The 25,062-nt window shown below is 41.1% G+C and overlaps 1 protein-coding gene across 7 annotated transcripts in view; it reads left to right on the top strand.

Annotated features, from left to right (window-relative positions):
- Window positions 1-6,981: 6,981 nt before the first annotated feature.
- Window positions 6,982-25,062, top strand: part of CDON (cell adhesion associated, oncogene regulated) — a 94,066-nt gene continuing 75,985 nt past the window's right edge. For 5 of the 7 annotated variants that reach the window (XR_011540951.1, XR_011540949.1, XR_011540950.1 and 2 more), the window contains exon 1: window positions 6,982-7,278. The gene's annotated coding sequence lies outside the window, so the exon portion shown is untranslated. Of the gene's footprint in view, window positions 7,279-9,009; window positions 9,149-10,448; window positions 10,649-25,062 lie in introns of those variants that run through there. The other 2 variants (XM_008517106.2, XM_008517105.2) reach the window with 2 other exon arrangements.

The following is a 25,062-nucleotide window of genomic DNA, read 5'->3' as shown; positions in this document are numbered from 1 at the left end:
CCTCCCACTACCTGGCCCCAGCTTATCCCACTAACTTCATCTCCCACTGTTCCTCTGCACTGAACTCTGCTCGAATCCTATGGGCCATTCACTGTCCAGAGCCTTCCACCTGCAATCCTGCCTTCACAACTTTGCTCCCCTTGTTCCACCTACTCCCTCGTTGGGAATGGTCCCTGTATCTCTACTTCTCTCTGAGATTTCCTCGGTCTCCAGGCTGAGGTTAAGTTCTCCTTCCTTCTTAAAGCCTTTCTTCTTCCACTTGAACTGGAAGTTATTTTTGTAGTTACCACTTGCTGAGATCCTACTGTGTGTCAGGTACTGTGCCAGGCGTTTGACATGTTACCTCATTTAAGCCTTGAAAAACAGGCATTATTTTCATATTCAATTTTTGGTTTTCTTTACTTTTCTTTTTTTTCTTGAGGAAGATTAGCCCTGAGCTAACATCTGTGCCCATCTTCCTCTACTTTATATGTGGGATGCCTGACAGAGCATGGCTTCACAAGTGGTGTGTAGGTCCACACCTGGGATGTGAACCAACGAACCACGGGCTGACGAACCGGAACATGAGTACTTAACAACTGTGCCACCAGGCTGGCCCCTAAATTTTTGTTTTATTTTGTTTTGGATAAGCAACCTGTTTAAATAGTTCAAACATCAAGTATTATAAAAGCCAGCAAATTAAAAAGTCTCAATCTTATCCCTGTTCCTGTCAACTCTAGTATCCACTTTCCATCAGAGGTAATCATTTTTAAAGTTATTCTTTGGATCCTTCCAGTGGTTCTTCATGCAAAACATTAGCAAATAGAAATATATATTCCTAGTTTCTCCTTCTTAGAAAGTAGGACGTAATACTATGGACATGTTTCTACATCTCCATCGTCCTCTCTCTCCCTCTTTTTTCCAGTTGACAAAGTACCCTAAAGTACTTTCTTTCTTCCCCCAGTTTTAATGAGATGTAATCGACACATAACATTGTATAAGTTTAAAGCATACAACATAATTATTTGCTATATGTAGACATTGGGAAAAGATTACCACAATAAGTTCAGTTAATATACAAAGTAACCAATTTTTTTCTTGTGATGAGAACTTTTAAGATTGACTCTCAGCAGCTTTCAAATAGATAATGCAGTATTGCTAACTATAGCCATCACACTGTACATTACATCCCCAGAACTTGTAAGTCATCTTATAACTGGAAGTTTGTATCCTTTGACCACCTTCACCCATTTTGTCCACACCCCATCCCCGCTTCTGGCAACCACCAATCTGTTTTCTTAGTTCTGTTTTTTAGATCCCACGTATAAGTGAGAACATACGGTATTGTCTTTCTCTGTCTGACTTATTTCACTTAGCCTAATGCCCTCAAGGTCCATCCATGTTGTCACAAACGGCAGAATCTAGCGTACTTTCCATGGCAGCTAAGAGTGTCCTTTTTTCAGCTGCACAGTATTCCACTGTGTGGCTACAGTTCCTATGGATGGACACCTGGGTTGGTTCTGATCCGTTATAAATGATGCTGCAGCATGTGGGCTTCTATGCGCAGCATTTTACACGAGTGTAAGAGTGCCTGTAGGATGAATTTCACGACTGGCACTGCTGGATCAAAGGGTAAAAAGCATGTTAAATTTTGATAAATATTGTTGAATTTTCTTCCCTGGAGGTTGTATCATTTTTTTGTTCTCACCACCAATGCATGAAAGTGCAACACAGGTGTCACTATCTCCATTTTATATATGAGGAAACCAAGGCACTTTTGCGTTGGGTCACTGGGCCCTGTCAGCAGATTCTGGGAGACCCGGATCCCAAGCTTTGCAGTGTCCAGGAATGGTGGGAGAGCATCGAGTGGTCGCTGCGGTAGCCGAGGCTCCTAGAGACAGGGGAGGCCAAAGGATCCCGAGGAGGCCCCTCGATGGATTTAATCCTGGTATTTTCTCATACCGCTCTATTTTAGTGCTTTACACCTAAAAGGTGCTCCAGAAAAGTTTTTAGGGATAAGTTCACTTGAAGTGATATTAATAAAAATAAACATGCTTGTTGTGGAGAGACATTAATGTGTACTGCTCAAGAGTCTAGCCTCTGCCAATATTCCTCAGCAAAAAGAGGAGGATTGGCAGCAGATGTTAGCTCACGGCTAATCTTCCTCAAAAAAATAAATAAATAAATAACTGGAAGTTTGTACCTTTAAAAAAAAAAAAAGGAGCCTCTGGAGCCAGGCTCCCTGGGTTTGAACAGCAGCTCTGACACTAACTAGCTATGTGACCCTAGTTGGGACCTCACGTTGCTGGGCCTGTTTCCTCACTTGTAATATGGGAATAATGCTTACAATAATCTTGGCATATAGCAAGTGCTGCATAAGCGTTAACTATCACTGTTATTGGATCTAACTTTTATTCAGTGCTTGCCATGTGCCAAGGACCAAGTACTTAATTTGTGTCATCTCAGTTAATCCCCCTGCCACCCTATGGAGGTAGGCTGGATTATCACCCTGTATGAGTCTCATGCCTATTTTACAAATAGTAAAATCGAGGCTTTAAGAGTTTAACTTGACTAAGTCAAATGAGGTGGAGTCCCAATTTGACGCCGGTCTGCTTGTCTTTACTCAGCTCATGATGTTATTCTTGAAGAACTCATTTTAACATTTATTTGGTATTATCAAAGCACCCAATTCAGGCCTAAAATTCACTGAATGTATATCTGTGTCACTCAGCATCTGTCAACCTTCCCACTTAGTCACTGTGGACCTGGGCACTTGTTCATGGTATTTCTGTTAACATCCTCTCGGTCTCGTCAAGGTCTGCCCATCTCTCAAGCCCCAGTGTCCCCTGATGGTATAAATTCTGATGACCTTAAATCTCTACACCACGTCAACCACCACTATCCTTTACCATTCTAGACCCAATCATTTCTGGAGCTGTTGCACGTCGGAAATGGTGATCGTAACCAAAGAACTTTTGGCTTGTTCACTCCTCAATCCTGTAACAATTGCTCTTTAACCACACAGAAATCTCCTTTTTGAAAATCAGTCATTTTATTCCAGTCTATCACTCTTTTCCAGCTACAGCCTGGATTCTGTGATTGATTGATGATTTAAATTATTTTCTTACCAATATCATATATTATTTTCCTTACTTGCTTATCCCCCAGAAAAACTCCAAATTTGGCTCAGTGTTATGCTTTTCCCCTTACACCTGAGTGGTTACATATTGATAGAGAAAATCACCCAATCGAGCAGACTTCATCACTACAAATTCATGATCTCCAACCTCAGCCAGACCCTCAGCATCACTCATCAATCCTGTGATTGATTTTCAACTTTCAATTTTCAACTCTCATTTTTCCTAATGACTATTCCAAATGCCCACCACATTCCTCAAGCATCCTTCTCAAGTCCCACACCTTAAGCTGAGTAAACAACCTTCCCTCCAAATTCATCAGGATAATTGAGGGCTTTAGTCATTGGGGTTTTAGAGATCCATCCTTGGCCACAACTTTCTAGAGTTCCATGTTCTTTCAGAGGGATCACTTCTATTTTCATGGTATAAATATACTCTATGCTGATAACTTTCAAATCTATATCTCCAGCTTGGACTTATTGATCTAGTGGACACCTGTACTTGGAGATTCCACAGGCACTTCAAGTTTAAAAGGTTCAAAATTGGGGCTGGTCTGGTGACGCAGCATTTAAGTTCACACGTGCCACTTCAGTGGCCCAGGGTTCGCTGGTTCAGATCCCGGGTGCGGACCTACACACCGCTTGTTGAGCCATGCTGTGGCAGGCATCCCACATATAAAGTAGAGGAAGATGGGCATGGATGTTAGCTCACGGCCAGTCTTCCTCAGCCAAAAAAGAGGAGGACTGGCGGCAGATGTTAGCTCAGGGCTAATCTTCTTCTTCAAAAAAACAAAACAAATAAATAAATAAATACATACATAAATAAATAAAATAATAGGTGAAAATTGAACACATCATTGTTCCCCTAAAACCTGTATCTCCTGCAGGGCATTACTCTCTTCCCAGGTACCATGGGAAATGGGGGGGCGTGACCACCATCCACTCAGACTAGAAGGCTGATGTCATCTTTGAGTCCCCTCTCTTCTTTACTTTCCACATCCAATCAGTTTCCAAGTCCTGCCAAATTTTCGTTGTTTCTGGAACTTCCCATTTTTTCTCTGTCCTTACTACTAGTCACACGTCGCTTCACTGCAGGAATATGTCCTCAGTAAAGCATTGTGAGGCGATTTCATCGTTGTATGAACACCATACAGTGCATACACAAACCTATATGGTAGAGCCTACTACGCAGCTAGGCCATATGTACTAACCTTATGGGACCACCACCGTACACACAGTCCATCCGTGACCGCACTGTCGCTATGTGGTGCATGACTGTATTGTCCTCGTTCAGTCTCTTGATCCCACTGGACCGTTTGTACTGCTTCAGAAGCTTCCAAATTTTTTGACCTCAGGCTTGGCTCCCTCAAATCTATCCTCATCATTGCTGCTAGGTGATCTTTCTAGACACAAAGCTGATCATATCATACTCCCACTTAAAACCCGGCATTGACTCCCCATTGCCTACAGGATAAAGTCCCAGCTTCTTGGCATGACATGGACGGCTATCAGTGATCAGGCTTCAGCTTCTTTCTGCAGCGCCTTCGCTTCCCAATCCCCTACTGGCCCTTTACACTTCAACCGCAAAGAAAAGCTTGCAGTTCCTTAGAGCTGCCTTGTTGTTTCTTGCCTATATGCCTTTATTCATGTCTCCTCTGCCTACAGCTTCTCCCACCCCTTCACCTTTACCTGGCCAACTCCTACTATCCTCTAAGGCTTGGTTCACAGGTCACTTCTTTCGGGAAGTCTTTCTTGATAAGCCGCCCTCCCTCCCCTCAAACTCCAGACAGGGTTAACAACACTGTCCTTGTGCTCCCACAGCACTAAAGATGCTCAGTGTACTTACCCATTTATGTGTCCGTATCACAATTAGACTGTGACCTCTTTGAAGCTTCGGACTGTGTCAGATTTCTCCACGTCCCTCTTTGTCTAGCAGCGATATAGAGTGGGTGCTTAATAAATACTTTTAAAGTAAGTGTCGAGGGGCTGGCCCCGTGGCCGAGTGGTTAAGTTCGCGCGCTCCGCTGCAGGCGGTCCAATGTTTCGTTGGTTCGAATCCTGGGCGCGGACATGGCACTGCTCATCAGACCATGCTGAGGCAGCGTCCCACATACCACAACTAGAAGAACCCACAACGAAGAATATACAACTATGTACCAGGGGGCTTTGGGGAGAAAAAGGAAAAAATAAAATCTTTAAAAAAAAAAAAGAAGAAAAAAGTAAATGTCGAACAAATACAGAACGATTAATTAATGAAAAACTATTTTGCACTTGAAATGATTTCTCCACTTTACAAACAAGGCAGAAAGGGAGTAATCAGTATCAACAAACATCTTGATTATTGCTCAGGCCTGATTATGAGTAACACGAGGCACAGTGATATTCATATGGCACGGAGAGATTTGGGGGTGTCCAGAGTCAATGGGGCCCCAAGACAGGAGCCTGGAGTGTCTGTAGCCGAGCTGCTCTACTCTGACGGCTGGGAGTCTTACAAACGGCCACGAGAAACCTGCCAGACTTCCATCCCATTCACATACAAATCTCATTTCAGTTAAACCTTCAAATGTTTATAGGACCTCTTGTTTGCCGAATGAAAAATCATTTACCATACCTTAAGTTAATAACATACAGATTCTTGGTCTGAATAGGTAAAATATGAACAATGGAGAACGAACTAGAATTAGAGTTCTTTTTTTCCTTGTTCTGACCTTCTTATGACCTAATGCTTTCACAAAGACCCTGTATGTAGCTAACGCAGAAAGCTAAATTGTCTGAACACGACCACACTTTCAAAGCATTTCTTTGTGAAATTCAGGTGAGAAGGTGAGGGGAGTGGCATATTTCTCCTGAAGTTTGGTACTGAGTGCTTGGGAACTTCAAATATTAGTAAGGCTCTTTTTGTAGTTAAATAGTAAGTAACGATGATGATGTTAAAAAAAATGAACTAACTGCTAATAATAGTTATTATACAGAAGTCAGAGTCCTCAAACGCCCAGAGTGGCAGGTGCTTTTCACTAAGTATCCTATCTATGCTGCACAACAACCATTTAAATAGAAATTATTTTTCCTTTTTTCTGTTTGAACAACAGGAGTTCAGAGGGATCAGATAACTTGGGGCAGGCCCAAGGGACGAGCTGGGAAGACTCTGGGGCCAAAGGCCACGCTGGTTTCACCAGCACACGGAGCCTCTCCTCGTCCCTGGGCAGCTTTGTTAGGCGCGTGCGAGTATCTGAGCGCAGGGCGGGTTGGGGAACCAGGTGAGCCGCCCAAGGAACTAAACACTGGAAGTGGTGAAAAGGCCAAAGAACCCTAAGCGACGGGACGCTGGACGCCTAAGGCAGATCCCAGTCGAGACCCAAGCGAGGGGAAGAACTCTGCGTCTTCGCAGAGAACTTAGGTAGAGGGGTGAGGGGCGGGGCCGGGGCGGGGAAACGGGGGAACGTGTAGACAGGCCAGAAATGCCGCCTCTCCCGGGGAAGTGAAGGGAGGGAGAGTGAGTGCAGGCATGATGGGAATCTCTGTGAGCTGCTAGGGCAGCTCATCCTCACCTGTCCTAAACCAGAGCAGGGACTCTGCTCTACTTCCCTGGGTGGCTTTCTCGTAGAGCGAGCAGGAAGGGAACCGGGAGAAGGGCCTGCCCAGAGCGTCCCCCCTCCGCAGATTGGTACGGCCCATCCCCCCGCCGCTGATTTGGCAGGCTGCGCGCGCACCCTCCGCGGGCGCGGGGCGTCGGGCGCTGCGGCCTCGGCGGCCGGCTCCCCCCACCCGCTCCTCGCGTGCTCCTCGCTGGCCCCGCGCCCGCCGGGTTGCGCGCGCGCGCGCGCGCCTTGGCGGGGAGGAGCGCGGCCGCGGGGCCGCGCCCCGGTGGCCCCGCCCCCCCAGCTTCCCTCCCCTGAGTCCCTGGTGCCCGGCTCGCGCGGCTTGGTGCGAGGAGACCCGGGACCCCGCGCCAGTCGCCCACCCGCCCGCCCCTGCGCCCCCGCCCCGGCGTGCGAGGCGCCGCGCCCTCCCGCTGCCCTGCCTGGTGCATGGAGGGGCCCGTTCGGATCGCAGCCGCCGACGCCGCCGTAGCCGCCGCCAGCGCGCGGGGGATGACCTGGGGGTGGCTGTCGCAGCCCGCTGCCGCGCAGGAGGTCTGGGGGCTTAGCCTGCCCCGCTGAGAGGTGCGGGGCTGGGGTCCCACGGCAGGGTCGGAGGGAGGGGTGGCCCAGGGACACCGCGCTTTGGGGCCACGCGGCTTGGGATTGGGAGGTCGGGTAGCGGGCAGGCCAGCATGCCCGGGGGGCGTGGGGGTCCAGGGCTCCGTGCGGGGTCTGGGAAGAACAGCTGATGGATGCCCAGCGGGGAGCTCCGACGTTCCGCGTCCTCTGAGACTCTGAGCCACTTCGTGGGAGGAGGCGGGGAAGAGGTGTCAGTGACACGATTAAATCTCTTTGACAATGATCCACTGGGGCAGGTGAGATGCAGCATAGCAGGGAGCAAGGGACGCCAGCGCGTTTTCCCAAGGGAGCGGGGTCCCTCGCCTCTCTCAACCTCCATCCCCGCAGAGCGCCCGCGAGAGACAGTGATTTATGTGTAGGGAGAAGCAAGAGAAATTTCCTGCACAATGTATCTTTCTCTGCCTTCACAGACTCAGTGACTTCCCAGCCCCAGGGAGTGTATTTTTCCTTCTCCTCTGTAAAGCTTTCTGTGGATTGCATTATCATTTGCTAAATACATTACGACTTGCTATTTATTTCGGTCTGCAGCTTCCAGACCTTTGTTGCTTTCTCTCCACATTTAGGAATTTCAGTAATAAATCACTGAGAGGGATAGATAGACTCTCTCGCCCTTCGCTTCATTGTTTTCCCTAACCCCACCAAATCAGGTGGAAAGCTCTCCAAAAAAGCTCTTCTCCAGAATGCCTGCTTTTCCTGGTCTGGACTACAGAGGGTGGCAGGTGCTTTAAGGGCAGGCTGCTTTCCAATTGAGATCTAGAATTTAGGGAACTTCATTAACAGAAAGTCAGCCTCTGTGTCCTAAATCAGACACCTTGAGAAACAGAAGGTTGGAGTAAAAGGTAACATGAGATTTATTCTCAGGGCAATGGCCAGTGAAGATGAAAGAGGCTAATTCTGATTCCATGCCTCACTGATACCATAAGCCCCAGACTCCCAACTGACACTTGGCATACCCAATGGACAGTGTCTGGGAGGAGGTGGTGGGGAGAGGGCTGGAGGATGAAATGGGTTTATTCTTGGCATAATTCTGAACTTCTGTTGCATTTTATAGCTCATTTTTGGGGGGTAGTTTATTTTAGCTGAAAATGTGGGAGGTGGTTCAACTTTTAGGACAAGATGAAAGAAAATTTCAGTAAATTTCTGGAAATTTTAAATTAGTGCTTAACTAAGAAAGCATTCTTAGGAACCCAGAGAGGCACCAAATACTGTAGTTTCTGTTATGCACATGTTGAAATAAACTGCCTCATACTTTAAGTTATATGAGAAGGATGGAGAAAACCTGTTTCATTTTGTAAAGACGTGCCCTGGGTGTGTGTTTGGCAGTGTATAGAGCAGAAACATTTATATTTCCATAAAAAACACACAAGTGTATATTGTTTAACTTTCATGCAAAAACTCGGATATAGTATTTGGGAAACCGGTCTTTGTTTGAATAGTTTAGTCAACCAGGAAATCAGTTACTAGAAGTACTGTGCTATTGTTTGTGTGGTTACTCACTTGGGATGCTTTGATTGATTGCTTTGGTTCTCATCAACCTCCTCTTCTGCGGAAAGTACTTAAACAGCTCTGACTCTCCAGCCTCGAAGTACAAAGAACCCTTAGGACTTGGAGCGCACTGATCTAGCTTGTGTAGGTTGGCTTCTAAATCAGTCTTACTCCTTGCCTTCTTTGCAGGTGGTTTGACTTTGCATGAAAGGAATTAAGTTCACTTTAAGATAGGACTCCCCCCAACCCAGAGCTGCAAGGTGTATATAGAGGAGAGCTTTGTGTGGCTATAGGAACTTCTGTCACAGCGCTTTGCTCTCGAGATCAGGTAAGTTTGCTGACTAGTCCTCCTGCTTGCCTGTTATTTTCCACTTTGCTCTTATGCTTTCATGACTTTCTAGACAATTTCATGTATGGTTTTGTCAAAATATAAGTTGTAAAATTTTTCTTCTCTAGAAATGGTTCTTTTGCAGAGTTTAGACTGAAAATGGGTGATTGTTCCTGAGTAAAATCCTGGGAAATGATTTCAGGAATTAAACATTATCTTAGTGAACTCAGGCTGGGGATAGGAAATGAAAAATAACTAATTGAAAAATTTGTTATTTGTAAACATGTAATTACATTAGCTCTCGCAGTGTTATTAGCGTGTGCACCAGGTAGAAGCCTAGATAAGACAACACATCGGAAGACTCGAGGGGTTGTCTACCAAGGAGTCTGTCCGTAGACATATGATCTTATTACTTAATAGGAACCAATTAGATTAGAAAGGGAATTTGGAGTTTGGTTGCTAAATAGATTGCTTTAAAGGACTTGATTTTACAGTGTTTTTTCATTGGTGCTTTTTTTTTCCCCAGGAAATTTTAAGTTGGATTGAGTTAGAGTATGTTTGATTGTTTTTATTTAAAATTTTATATTGTATGTAAACATTACATTTATTTGTAAACATTCCACTTATAAATTTTTGTTGTGTGTGTGGTGCTAATTCACTTTCAAGAGAGTGAGGAGGACGGCTTCACTTCATTCTTTTCAGTTAAAATTAAGAGACGGTATGTGGAATATACTCAATGTCACTTTAAAAATATTGGATTACAATTAAATGAAAAACTGGTTTGTTGGTTTTGTTTTTTTTTAATCCTTCAAGTTTTCCCTCATTGTTTGTCCTCTTTCCCCCATTGTTAGGCTTAAAACATACAGTATCATTGTCATCTGTCCCCTGAATAATGGTCCTGAGGTGATATTATTAATGTGGCTTTTTAAAATCAAACTAATTATACTTGCCTAAAAGAGCCACATGTGTGTGATTCTAGCTGCCTGGTGCCTTTTGAGAGCCCTGGAGACAAGCTAGTGAATAGAGCTGAAAATTCATTCTGTATTTGATTAAATGGAACAGACTCGCTGCTCCTTACCCCAGCGGGGGCTACGAGATCTCTTGATCCCCGAAGCGGCTCCAAGACCCTGGGAATTCCATTAGCGAGCACCTGAAGAATTTCTGCCCTGCAGTGCCTTTTTTGTATGTGTGTGTGTGTGTGTGTGGAGAGGGAGTGGAGCAGAGTAGTGATGGGGGGGTGCAGCGCGGGTGGGGGTGGGCACACGGAGAGGGGCTAGGTTAGAAGACTCCATATGTTAGCAGATCTAAAATCAAGGCGTGACTTAACAGCTTATCTTGTAAGAGAAAAGCCCAACCCAAAGAGAGATTGCTAGTCAGGACTTTCTTCCAGTCAGGGCTGTGGGGATGTGTTTTTAGCACTGTAGTGACGCCACTGTAAGTACAGAAAGTCACTTCTCTGCTTTCCCTCCGAAGCACAAGCGTCTACACGTTGCAGACTTGGTAAGTTTTCTCTGAATGATCTTTTGATAAAGATGTAAAACTGTGTTACAGTTTGGTCTTGCCTGTGAGGGCTGATGTATTGTTTTAATAACTTTTTAAACTGAGAGCCAAATCAGACTTTTATGTGAAGCAAATTGTTTTGCAGAGATGAAATGCTTGTTTGAATAGGTATATTTTAGTTTGCTCATTTGTTTTTATATGATTTTACTGTGTTTTTGTTACATTATTATTATAGAACTTAAATTCATTTAGGGTATGTCTGTCTTTTCTCTTGTATTTTTAAGAATTCTTTCTGATTTCTAGTATGTTTTAAGGCATTGCTTTGCAGACTTGCTAACAGCCACAAGTAAATGAAAATATATCTACCAAAAATCTTCTGTGAAATCTTTGGAGCAAAATTTTTGAGAGACGTTAGTGTGTCTTCCTACCCATACCCCGCCCCCTACCCTGTCTAAGTTTTGGATACAAACATTTTTCAGAATATTAGCCTAGTTTGTTTCTTGTGTACTTTTCAAGGAAGAACACTTCTGAATCTTGGATGGTGTAATTGATTTTCATCTTCCAAGAATAGTTAAAAATGAATGTGAATTCCAGTGCTTCTGGTTTGCAATTAATGCAGAATGCAGTAGCCTGTTTGATGGTTCGTTTGATATACTTTGTTCCCGATTAAAATCATGTTGTGAATCACAGTTCTTTCCATCCTGTTATCTTGTAGTCGTCTACCAAATTCTCTTCACAATACGGAGTGTTTAGAAAATAAAGAAGCCTTTTAGAGAATATATTTGATTCCCTTCCACCTTAATCCTGGGTATGCCTTCTTCTAGTATGGGCAAATTGAAAGGACTCTTAAATGCACTCTGGTAAACACTAAAGTTAGCATTGTGCGAGTCTTGGTTCACCGTTGTTCAGTCGCTTTGCTGTGCGATGTATTTTGATGGCCAGAGATGATAAAAAATACCCCAAAGAACATTTTGTTCTGCTACATATCAATTGGAATGTGACTAGGGGCTTCAGTTCTTGAGAGCCAGTGATGTGCCTTTTAATCATAGAATTAAGGAACCGTGAAGTTCCTTACATCTTACTTGAGAGGGGAAAAATATACAGGTTATATTACTGAACTTAGATATATTCTGCTTATATTTTGTTACTTACAACTGTGTGGTTGATTTTATTTTTATGTTACCCTAATACAGAGAATTAAGAAGTTGACATATAGCTTGCTTTTCAAGTATTCTTGCAGACCAGCTCACCCCTTTTTATTTGTGTGAGCTGGGCAGTGGCCTCGCCCTAAGCCTTGGTTTCCTCATCTGTAAAATGGAGATGATGACCAAGTATCTCTTACCACAGTTGTGGGGGTGACACCAGGTAATGAAAGAAAAGCACTTGGCATATGGTAAAACTTCTATAAATGTTAGCTGCTCTTATTTTTAGTAATTCCTCCTGTACGTGTTAGTCCACTACTTTGATCCAGAAATGATTTCTTTGAAGTGCTAAATAAGGAGGAATTCTCAGAAGTGACTAGTAGTGTGGGCACATGTAACTGCTATGGTTTCAGTATGGCATAGTTTTCTTAATTTTGCAGTTGAAGCATAAACGGCACTTGCAAACAATGTGTGGCTTTTTTTTCTAATTGAGATCTAATATAAAAATGTATACAAGCGTCCAGTTAGCGTATGCTAAGGGAGTAGCTAGAGAAAGTTTTATATACGCACATATACATGGTAACTGTGACCCAGATCAAGATCTCGCACATTTCTTTTACCTTCGAAGGCTGTCCGAGGCCCCTTTCCAGACAGCTTGGCCACCCGCAGCAGGCAGCTCTTCTGCCTAGTCTCAGCATAGATTAGTTTTGCCTGTTCTTGACCTTTATGAAAATGGACTCATACAGTATGTGCTCTTTCACATCTGCTTTCTTGCACTGCTCTTCGTGTCTTTGAGGTTCATCTGTGATATTGTGTACAGTAGTAATTGATGCTTTTTAAATTGTTGTAGCATCTTTTGTGTGTTTTGAGATTCGTAGCAGTTCATTTTATTGGTATATTGGGTTTGTGGTGATTGAGAACAAAAGAAAATCACAACACTTCTTCCTAAGTTATTAGAAAATCAGATCCCAGTGGCTAGCTTAGAAAAATAACCGTCACCTTATTTTTATACATAAAATTGGGTTGAAGGTAATGTAATTGTGTTGTCACAATTCTATTAACTGCATCCTTTGATAACTGCTTTTATTTTTTGTGTGTTTTTAGAAGAGAAGGAAAAGAGCCTCAAAAATAGAGAAGGACCATCTAAGGCAGCTTATATCCTTCGTGCTTAGGATTTAATGACATAATCAATACTTAGAATTGTACAGAAGAAACCACTAGCCCAGCATTAGTGTAATATTCTTAGAAGAAAATGAAACAATGCAATGTTTTTTTGACAAAAAAAAAATCCACCAAAATGGAAGAAAATGAAACTAGGATGTTGTTATACTGCAGGAAATTTTTGAAGAACGGGACCTAACACATATCGGGAAGAAGTTTTGGCTCCTAACCTTAGCAATTGCTCTTAGGCTATGCCTGTGGGTTTAGAGTTTCTTGTTTGTGTTGTTGGAATTCCCTAATATGCTAAATAAAATTTATTTCACCAAATAGTGAAACAAGAATACAAGATGATGCTGATGAATCAGAAGTTTGTGTGTGCGTTGTTTTAATTTTGGAGGGGGCTGTGCTTTAGGTTCATAGCTTACATTTCTGTTCCTGGAAATGTTGATGAAGGATTTTCTGGATGTTCTGCTTGAACACAAGCCACTTCTCTCACAGGAGACATTGTATTTTTCAGCATTTGTAATTTTATTGAATCTTATTATTCATAGCTCCTTGACACAAGGGCATTCTTCACACACAGCCGTGTGTAGGGATGGGTTCCCCTGGACTCCAGAGGGGCAGCTTGTCCCCATTTCTTCTTAAATCAGACCACCAGTGCCAAGATTTCACTGGGGTGGGGAGAGTTGAAGTAGTGATATATGGTTCATCTTTTGTTCCATTGGGGCTTTCAAAAGATGCAAATTTTGTTTGAAAAGAAGCAGGAACTGTCTGACAAATAGAGCTGACCCATGATAGAAAATGCTCTTTTTGAAGAGGCGTGAGCTCCTTATTACTTGATGTGCTGTAGTGGCGTTTGGAAAACTTAACGTGGAAAGACTCTCTTCTTTGGGTGAGAGACTAGACCACATGACCTCTCAGGGCCTTTGTAGTACCAAGACTCCGTGAAATAATAGCTAAGCTACACAACTACGCATACATAATTTTGGAGGGAGAAAATGTATTAAAAAGTTCCAAACAGGGGCCGGCCCCGTGGCTGAGTGGTTAAGTTCGTGTGCTCCGCTGCAGGCGGCCCAGTGTTTCATCGGTTCGAATCCCAGGCGTGGACATAGTACATGGTACCACTCATTAAGCCACGCTGAGGCGGTGTCCCACATGCCACAACTAGAAGGACTCACAACTAAGAATATACAACTATGTACCGGGGGGCTTTGGGGAGAAAAAGGAAAAAAATAAAATCTTTAAAACAAAAAAAGTTCCAAACAGCCATTGGATAAATAAATTTTCTCAACCCAGCCCAGTTTAAAGTTGAGGACTGCCTCTACTTGCTGGCTCTTTTCACTTTAAGTGTAATTCTTAGTTTATCACTAACAAGTAAATGTCAAGTATTCTTTCTTTCTTAAATAGGGACTTAAATAGAAAATAGGGACTTTTCCAATATTCTAAGTGTATCCGTATCAGAAATGATAATACTTTACAAGTATAGTATTTGCTACCTTTTTATAAAGGCACACATCTGAGAATTTACTTGAAGCCATCTGTTGGCTTAGTTACTTATTCACTCCTATAACAAATTATATGTAAAGTAAGAATTAATAAATGTACCTCTTGTCTCTCTACCTTCTTTCCTCCACCTAAACTTTTCTATGCTTGAATTTCAAAAGAGAGAAATAACTCATATGGGGGAGAAAGTCCAATGTCAGTGACTTAGCCAAGCACCAAAACTGTATTCAGGGTATTTTCTGGGGTTCTTGGTTATTTAACGGTGTAAACATATTGTCTGTATGTTAATAATTGATGTTTAGAATGATTGAAGGGAGTGTGGAATCCTGAATCATCAAAACAATATTTTCTTTACTTTATAAAGCAGAAGAGTATCCTGAGTTTTTACTGTTTTGTGTTTGTGTCTACACATACCGTGTGTATAGAACCCTCTGTACCCTCTCTGTAACCTATAAGCAGGGCTGTCTTAGCACTTCTCTGTTACGGTCACCTCACCGCTCCTGCCTCTTTTCCAACATGTGGGAGAGGGATGAGAGCAGGTTCAGAATGTGAGACAAAAAATATCCTTGTGCCTCCTGCTTATGCTGCTACCTCATCTCCCTGTCTCCAGGCTTAGTTTCCCCCTTCAAAATCATCCATTTTTCTACATTTTGCCAGAGTAGTGATTTTCCTAAAACATAAATCTGATCATGTGACCACTCTCCTTAAAACTGATTTCTCCAAAACTGTTCTCACTTATTAAAGCCCAGGTGTCAGCAGGGTGCAGGTTCCTTTACCTTCCTGGTGCTTCACCATCCTCAGCGACTTTGCATTCCTTGACTGTGCCTCCCTTTCTCTCCTGCAGGCTGGGAACACCTCTCTCATGGCACTGATGCTGTATCAGTGGCGTTTGCGTGTCTGTCTCGTCCTGGTCTTACTCCTTAAGGACAGAGGATGTGATGTTCCCCTATATGCCCCATCCCTCTGGCCCCTTTCCTTGGACTGTGCCTAAGGAATAGAAATACCCGAATGTCCTGAATCTGTCAGTGCTAATGCAGTGCCCCAGACTTTTGTATGCGTTTGGATTTCTTGGAGGATGTTACCATGTAGATTCTGATTTGTTAGATCTGGTGAATCCCAAGAGTCTTTCTTTCTAACAAGTTTCCAAATGGTATTGATGACACTGGACCACACTGAGTAGCAAGATGCTAAACTGTCTTCTCTAGATCCATGGACGATTTCAGTAAACAAGTCTGTTCTTAAAAATCCAGTGAAAGCAGTGACTTTCTATGTCAAGTTTAGGTATACCACAGCTTCAGATAATGAAGATAAAAGAAAGCTTTAGGTAAAGAAAAAAATACTTAAAAGTTGAAGATACTAGGACATCTATTGTCACGTTATTACTGGAACGCTTGCCTAATATTTTAACAATTTTATGCAGTCATGCACTGATAACAATGTTTTGGTCAATGATGGACCGCATATATGATGGTGGTCCCATGAGATTAGTACCATACAGCCTGGGTGTGTGGTAGGCTATGCCATCTAGGTTTGTGTAAGTGCACTCTGTGATGTGTGCACAACAGCGACATCGCCTAACGACGCACTTCTCGGGGTGTATCCCCATAGTTAAGTGAGGCATGATTGTATATTTAATACATGTATTTTCTGTGCAACATTATTTGGTATCTCCAGACCTGATGTCATGTTTTGTCTGTTTTTTAAATACTCAGTATTACAGGAATTCTCCTGGATATAAAGGTACTAAAAAGTGCATTCTGGCTTCTGTTTCTTGGCAGGGGAATTTCTGACTGTTATTGGCTTTTTATGGTATCAGAATAAAAGTAATTAGTATTCTCTATTTTACTATAATTTGAGATCTATCCGGTGAGTAATTGTACACACTGCCTGGTTGGAGGTAAAATTGGCAAGGGGGACGAGTGTTTAATGGATAAAATACTACTTTTATCAGCCCATGAAATTACTGTAGTGACATCAGAACTTGGCAGTGTCTTTTATTCCAATAAAAAGAAAAATACTATCATAAGCTAGGGATAAGACATTTTTCTTGCTCATTTATTTTGGCTTATTTTCATCATTTGGCCTCAGGGTGTGTGTATAACAAAATAAGAGTGAATAACAGGCAACAAGAGTTAGAGAATGAACGTAGTTTCAGCTGGAGCAGACGCGCCGTTTATGGCTCACCTCTATGTCAGCAGTGTGAACTGTCCCTCTCAGATTGGTGACTGAGAGGATGAGAGTGGGCGTGGGGAATCCTCATCTATAAAATGGAGTTAAACTTCATTATTTGCAGCTTACGTACCTTGATATTACATACCTTGCAATATATTGAAAATGTTTGATCATTGGCTTATAAAATGGTCATGTGAGGGTGAATATCTGAATGTAATTATGAATGTGACAGTACAGTTTTATAGAAAAGGTGCTATGTATTCCTCTTTATAAATACCAGTAAAATAACATCATGTTACCAATCAATTTGGCTGGATTGAATATGGTGTTTCCTCCTGCCCATTTTACCATGTTCCCTCTTGCTGTGAAATTAGATTTTTAATTTTTTTTAAAATTGGCACCTGAGCTAACGTCTGTTGCCAATCTGCTTTTTTTTCCACCTCCTTCTACCCAAAGCCCCCCAGTACATAGTTGTATATTGTAGGTGCTTCTGGTTCTGCTGTGTGGGACTCTGCCTCAGCGTGATGAGCAGTGCCATGTGCATGCCCAGGATCTGAACCGGTGAAACCCTGGGCCACCGCCGCGGAGTGCGTGAACTTAACCACTCGGCCATGGGGCAGGCCTCTGAAATTAGATTTTTAGATGTTACCATGATTTAATGACAGCTCATATGCCAGGATTTCAGTGTCCACGCATCTGAGCAGTAGTTCCACTAGATCTTGGGACTACTAAATACTGAAAAGATATTTTCCTAGTTCTTAATAGATTATCAAACTGAGCAGACCCCACGAAAGTCATATTATTATGTTGTGTCCATGATTTACCTCGTGGGTTCCTCTTACTGTGATCACCTTTCTAAACAAGGTCGTTTTATTTTTTCCTCCATTAAATCTTGGATGTTCCTTCAAAATGAAATTGCAGGTTTTTTCCTACAGTAAGGAGGGCTAAAGTACATTTTAAACCTAATTATAAATATATATTTCTACTTAAGAACGTATTTTCAAGTCATATTAAATCTGACTAGAATTGTTCCAATCTCTAAATCGGTCCTTTTGTTCCTATTTATTGAAAATTAGGCATACTTTCTTTTTTATGATGAAGTCCTTTTTTTGTGATTAAAACAAAAACAAACAGATCAAACTTCGACCCTGAGTTCCTGATTCCAAGCTCTAGTCATTATGTTTTCAATTATTTTGTACTTTAGTTGGATTTCTCTTTTAAAAGAAATTACAATACTCACGCTTTGACTGTAGACCTATATAGGGCTTTCGTATAATTTTCATCATACATTTTAGAGCTAAAGCTTTTTTATTCCATGGCCAACGAAAGCCAATTTTGAGTCATTATAAGATGGGTTGTTAACTGTAGTCTCCTATTAGGCTAGCAAACACAGTTGTCATTATTTGTTATTTCTTTTGTGTTTGAAGATGCATTTTAAAAGAGCTATTGTCATAGGGGTTAGGTCTTAAAATAATTTCACATTTGTTACTGTGACAGCAGCCACAATGGGGTTTTTAATCATTTTAATCAATACAGCTTGTGCAGAGATTCCATATCAATGTTTTGTGACGTCAAATAAATTTTAGCTCGGAGTTTGGCTTCATGCATCTTAGTAATGTTGATAGGAGTCTTGCTGCCAGCTCCTCAAGTGGGTCTCTAAATGTGAACCTTGTAAGTCCAGACTGTATCCCACCCCACATGAAAATAACCATAGAAATTGTGTTAAAGGAAAACTGTCCATGTTTTACTGATTGTGGGGTCTCTCTTCCAGATAGGTAGATTATTAGGGAAAAGAGAAGGGAAGTATCTGCCCTGTAGAACAAAGACTTGAATGGTTGATCAGAGTCACGTTTTCTTAGCTAGTTGTACGTATGTACCGAATACTTAATCAGTTGTGATTATGGACGTCAGCTGGTCGTGGATTCAGATTAACAGGCACCACTCCTGAGCCTGGAGGTCAGACTCCTGAGGCCTTCAACAACCAAGAGTGAGAAACTGGGTTTTGAGGTTTTCATTTGTGCAATTAAGGATTTTTTTCCTTCATGTTGAAATGTGAATTCTCTGGAAAAAAAATGCTTTCATTTGACATTTAGTAGGCAAGTATAGCCCTCATTTGCTTGTAAAAGTTCTTTCGAATGCTCTGAGAAAGACTGGCATCTTTTGTGTCTGATTCACCTAGAGTGAATGGACTGCGGGTCTACTCGGGCAATTTAACAATAGATAATATGGTGACAAAGGAGTAAAGTTTGCTTTTGCAGAGCAGGGCCCTCGTCTGTTTGGGTGCCCTGCAGACTTAGAATAGGTGGGCCTCTGGAGGATTGGGAGAGGCCCTCTTGTCTGGGGTTGCACGCACAGACAGGCGTCGGAGGAACGCCACCCTCCCTGTGCTCACTTAGTTCCTTGCTGAGGAGTTGCTGGTTAACAGTGACAGCTCCTGTCTTGTGGTTCTTTTTATTCCATATACAGAATAATTTTCTCCTTCCCTCTATTTCTGATGGTGATCATTTCTTAAATAACTTTCATAGAGCCTTTGTACTTTGCAGAGTTTTTTACAGTTGGGTTTTTTTTTTTTTTTTTGCTATTTACAATAAATGTATGAAACGGAAAAATTTTCATGAGAATGGAAGTCATGAAGACAAATGATCAAGCACTGGTGTCAGATACAAGAGTTGATATAGTTCAAAGTTAGGTGATCTTTAAAATCTCTCTGTCTTATGTTGGAAAAGGAGGGTATTTGAAACTATAGTCTTTTTAAGCTTAATTTAGGTTATAGTCGCACATTTGTCTGTACTTAGGAATAGATTGAAATAGTTAACTTCTAAGATTTTTTTTCCTTTTTTTTGTCTTTGACATTTCTAAACCACAGATTCTGCATTGTAGGTTCTATTCACCTTATGGAAGATATTGAAGTGAATTTCACCTAAGATAAAATTGACTCCCTGGTGTCTTGTATTTTTAAACTCTTTCCTCTAAAGAGGTCGTTTCATTTTTTTCTAGCCCCAAGGACCCTTGCTTTCTAACACATTTCTTGAGAGCAGGTAGAATACTTGGATGCTTTGAAGTTCTTTCAAGTACATCCCAGCTGAAAATGAAGTTTCAGAGCCCTTTCCAGTTACATGTAAAGTAAGGAAAATATCAAAGGCAGCTTTTTAGAAATGAATCTCACTTTACATTTGTTTCTTTGGTTGTGGAATGAATATAAAATATGAATTGGTATGCTCTTTCTCTTAACAGTTGTTCCCTGTTAGCCCTGTATCCAAAACATGACAGATGATGTGGAAACATAATTTGGTGTTTCATTCTTGCATATGTTAGAAAATGAATTCAAGCTTTGCAGTTTTATGTGATTCTTTTCATATTGCTTTCATCAATTGTTATCTACTTCTCTTTTGTTTTACATCACTATAATGTTGGCTGGAACAAATATTAATGCTGAAACATTTAACAATAGCTAATTTGTATTATTTTGGTATAAATCAAAGCAACTGTTAACTGTTTAATGAAATAGTTTAAAAATGGTCTTGACGACCAGATTGAGAAGGAAAGAAAGGAAAAGTAGATATTCTTGAAGGCAGATCTGGCCCCTCCCTTCGTTGGAGTGAAGACTGAGTTGTAATAGCAACAGAGTCCAGCTCCCATAAGAGGTGTGAGGCTGTTTATTTTCACTCCGGAGATGTATATACTACAGAAGGAGAACTCTGGCCTTGCCTAACCTAAGCAAGTCATTACTTATCTACGATCTGGCAAGCAATTTGATTAAGGTTGACAGGGCTCGTATAATATCAGAACCAGGCCCTCTTAATGACTGATGAGGCTTGTCTGTAAGTTGTTTTTTTTTATTTGAAAGGAGAAAAACTGAACAAGAATGAATACTTGTTCAGCTCTCTAATTGCCAAGTATAAGCCAAGTCTATACTGTAGTTTTATCTGTAACGATTAATATGTATTAATTTGTGTGTTATTTTTAGGTTATAATTAAATGGCTTTAACATAATATTTTTATGTCAGCAGGTTAATTTGGCTTTTATATGATTAAATTCTTGAAATTTTAGAGATTCTGCTTCATATCTTAATATCTTTTTAAACGTGCTTTTCTTTGATGTTATGTATTCTTTAGTATAGTGGAATTTTTAACCTTTAAAGAATTTTCCTCTTCATTCTCAAATGAAACTGAGTTATTTCAAAGTCTTTGGCTCTCATTTAAGGCATTTTCAACCCCTTGCTTTCTAACTATATGAAAATGATTTAGACAATTGTAAAGGCATGTCTGGACCATTGAGTGTTGCTGCTGACCTCTGCTACATATTTGTTCCTTATCTCATTCTCATTACCAACAGATTGATACTGTGTGTGACCGGAATGTGCCAGCGTTGTTGGCAACACTTTAAATCATCAGTCTACATATAGTGCTGAGTCCAACCAAAGAAGACCCGTTCTTGTTTTTTATCATCCACATGCTGCTTAGTAAAAATGTATCTAGGGCTGGAAGTCCCCCCGCCCCCGTCAACACACAAACTCTTATTTCCTATTTTAAGTAAATTTAGCATATGGAATTTCCAGATTAATGAAACACTTGAATTGGGAATGAATTAGTTTTCTGTAAATGGAAGCCTTAACCTGGAAATTTTCAGGCTGTGTATCCTACGGGCTTAGACTAGGGTAAGCCCTGAGTCAGAGTGCCTGGGGACAGAGCCAGCCTCCGCCACATTCTAGTGACACAGCCTCTTTGTGCTTTATTTCCCTCATCTGTGTAATGGGATTGGTAGCTCATGGGCTGTTGGCTCATCTCATGTAGTCCTCACAGATGGAGTGATTGGGGCTGGTAGATGCTTCTAGAATGTGGGCAGTTGCTGTTGCTGCTCACATTGTTACTGTTACCTAGGAGATAGGGGCTTGTATTGACAAAATGTGATGTTATTGTGATATAGCTGAATTAGACACTGTCGAATCAAAGGAAAATGAGTAGGGATTAAACTTTGGGAAGCTGTAAATGTGGGACTAAGCTAGAATTGATGATATGGATTTTGCTCTTGGGTTGGTTAGGACGGGGCTCCTAGCAAAGAGCGCAGTTAGGTGAGTGTTGTAATAGGTAATGGTGAGCTTTTGGATAAATGCCCGTATCCCCACACAGCTGAAAACCATCTTGATTTTCTTGCCCCACATTTCAGCTCTGTTCCTCTGAGATCTCCTCTTTTTCCTTCTCATCCCCCCAAACTCAATATGAACACACTTTAGTTTAATATCAGGAAAATAAAACTTACTTGATAAGAGATGTGCTTCCTACCTAGCCTTATTGACATGTTCCTAACAGTAAGGGATAACTTGTCAGAACCCTGTGCTAACTTTTCTGTTGATAATTTTCCCACCAAGGCTACAAGTGTTGTCATCTATGGGAAAGCCCAGTGCTTTCTAGAATTTTTATATGTATACCTCAGTAATGAGCTTGGCTCTTACGTCTCTTCTTTCAAATTTCGTACTTTTTTGGGGGGTTTGCGTATGGTCAGAGCAGATAAACAATTAACGGGCCTTGGTAGCGTTAAAGACCACCAATGAAGTGCCATTCCCAAGTTGTTTCAAAAAAAGAAATTGAGTAGATGTGGGATCATCAGATGCAAATATTTGACTTGGAGGTAGGCCGGTTATGTAACAGTCAGCCCCACCCCAGCAACTCCCCTGTTTTGTTTCTGGCTGGCCAGGGTAGGTATAAATCGCCCTCAAGTGACTGTTGAAGATTGCAATTTGGCAGTGGAGGGAGATCCAGAGGACTTGAGCCAGCACTTGTGGAATTGGAACATGCCAAGTGGGGGGCTGCAGTCCCTGCTTCTCTGCGGACCGTTGCCTCTTTATCCTCTGCTTTCTTTCTGTTGTCAGCAGTAACAGTAATGATATTTCAGGAAGGAGATGCTTGTCTTACATTTTTTTGTTATTTTTTTAGGTAAGTGTTGAGAATTCCATCTGTTTCTTCTGCCTCACAGATTGGCCTAATTATTGTATTTTTGTCATTGGAATGCAGGTTTTCAGGGAAGCACAATAATTTTCGTAGTGATACTGACCATGTTTGCAGGAGGAAACATCGTATCACAACTCTGCAAATGCCCAGACTTTAAGATATTCCATCTGGGGCCTATAAAATAGAGGGTAAAGCTTGGTGTATTGTGTTTATAGAGTTTTCGTAGGGTAGTGGTCTCGGTGGCTATGGAGTTGGGTAGCATTTATAAGATTCTTTTAACTTTTTTGATTTTGGGGAACGTGAATTTTGTATTTGAAACTGTAATTCTTGTCCTCTTACCCCAACCTCATTCCCAGCTCAGATTTGCAAAGATGTGTGTGATCGGGGAAATCACTGTGTGTTTGATTAGTTAACATAACATCTTAACATTATGGAGATTATTTTTTACTTTTATTTTATTTTTTTGGTGAGGAAGATTTGCTCTGAGCCAACATCTGTTGCCAGTCCCCCTCTTTTTTTTGCTTGAGGAAGATTAGCCCTGAGCTAACATCTGTGCCAGTCTTCCTCTGTTTTGTATGTGGGACCCTGCCACAGCACGGCTGATGAGTGGTGTGCGTCCCTGCCTGGGATCCCAACCCGCAAACCCAGGCTGCCAAAGTGGAGCGCGCCAGACTTAACCACTATGCCACAGGGCTGGCCCTATGTAGATTACTAACATTAAGGAGATTATAGTGTCTTGTGTTTTGCTAAAAAGGAGTTAACATTCAAACTTGAATAATGTATGACTTTTTCAAAGGGAAAAATTCTTATAAACTCCTGGTGTTTATTAAATAATTTTTATTATTAATCTCATTTAAGTATGTATAAAATAAACTAGATGCAAACTTCTTATAAAACAAAGAAATTTACAAAGTAAATACTAGCAAAACTACAAAACAGATATAATTCAAAAATTTAAAATAATCCTTTTTTAAAGTTTTAGATTGTCAGTGTTGAGTTTAATAGTAGGAAGATATTTTTGCTTATTTTGTATTTCATTTGTTTATTTGATTTGATTCTTTTGATTTTAAGCATGATTAGCATTATTTTTCCTTTTTAATAATGAGGTTGTTTTTAACTACTGGTCCAATATTCTGTGAGCCAGTCATTTTAAAAGTGTACCCTAATATATAGTACTGAAAAATTAAAAAACCCATTCATAAAATGTATGTATGCAATAATATTTACTTGTTGATGAACCATAATAATGTGGGATCTTTGCAATACATGTGTTCCTAATGTATTAACGCCATCTGCTATGTCACATGCTTTTCAAGTTTGGCGTGCTTATGTTGCCATGAGCTACAAGATAATTCACTTGTCTTTTTTTTCTTTTTACCTGTTTCAGAACTTTCTTTGTACAGTATTCTGTAACATTGTTTGACCAGTACATGTCATAGATATGATCCAAAAGCACAAATGCAATATGGGCACTGAAGTCTTGTGTCGTATCTTCGTTGTCTCACTGATGGTCCAGAGTGAGCTTTTATAATAATTTGAGTTTCAGCACTGCAGAAACACAATGAAATTTATAAAAAATGATTTTCATACCTCCAAAAATCTCTATGCAGATTAAAATAGAGAGAAAGAACTAAAACCTGGCATGTTTGAGAATCCTTCCAGAATGAGAAGTGGCTGTGGATTCACCCTGAAGTTAATGCACAGAAAAACAGACCTGTACTCAAGGCCTTTCTTTTATCTAGGAAGCTGTGTGTAGAGTGAAGAAAGCACAGGCCTGGGATTGTCGTGAGTTCAAATCTCACCCCTGTCGTTTATTAGCTGTGGAATCTTGGGGACACTATCTGAGCTTTCTACATTTCCATTTCTTCATTTGTAAAATGGAAATAATACCTATTTTTAATTTTTGTGAAGATTGGTAATAATATATGTAAAATCTTTCACTCAGAAACTTAGTAAGTGGTGGCTATTGTTACTCTTTGGAATAATTAATCTCATAAAATAGATGTTTGGTAAGATGCATAAACACATAGATATTTCCAAACCAAACAATTATTCTGTGCCTAGTAGAAGCGAGAGGAAAGGTGCAAGAGGCAAGGTTGGAGGAGAATGTCAGAATTATCTGGCAAGGTTTTTCATGCTGCATGTGGAGCCCCACCTTCTCCAGTCATTTCCAGGTGACCCACGATTCCACTGGGGATGTGTCACTACTCTCTTGTGCCGGAGCAGAAAGATGACTGAGATCCACTGACTAAAACATGTGCGTCTTCCTCTGATAGCTCTGATTTAAATACTTGTATGGTATTTTAAAATGCTAAGTTCATAATTACATATCATAAAGACAAGCTTATTTATTTGTGTAAATAATTAGCAAATTGCTATTGCCTAATAGTGACAGGGAGTAATTAATCCACCTCATGTGTATGTATAAATTAGCATTGTGGCAGATTGCTTAGAAAATGTACTTGATTTTTCTTAGAAGTTTATTTG

Source organism: Equus przewalskii, chromosome 6 (assembly GCF_037783145.1).
Source record: "Equus przewalskii isolate Varuska chromosome 6, EquPr2, whole genome shotgun sequence".
Lineage (NCBI taxonomy): Eukaryota > Metazoa > Chordata > Mammalia > Perissodactyla > Equidae > Equus > Equus przewalskii.
This window is presented reverse-complemented; position numbering and strand designations above follow the sequence as displayed.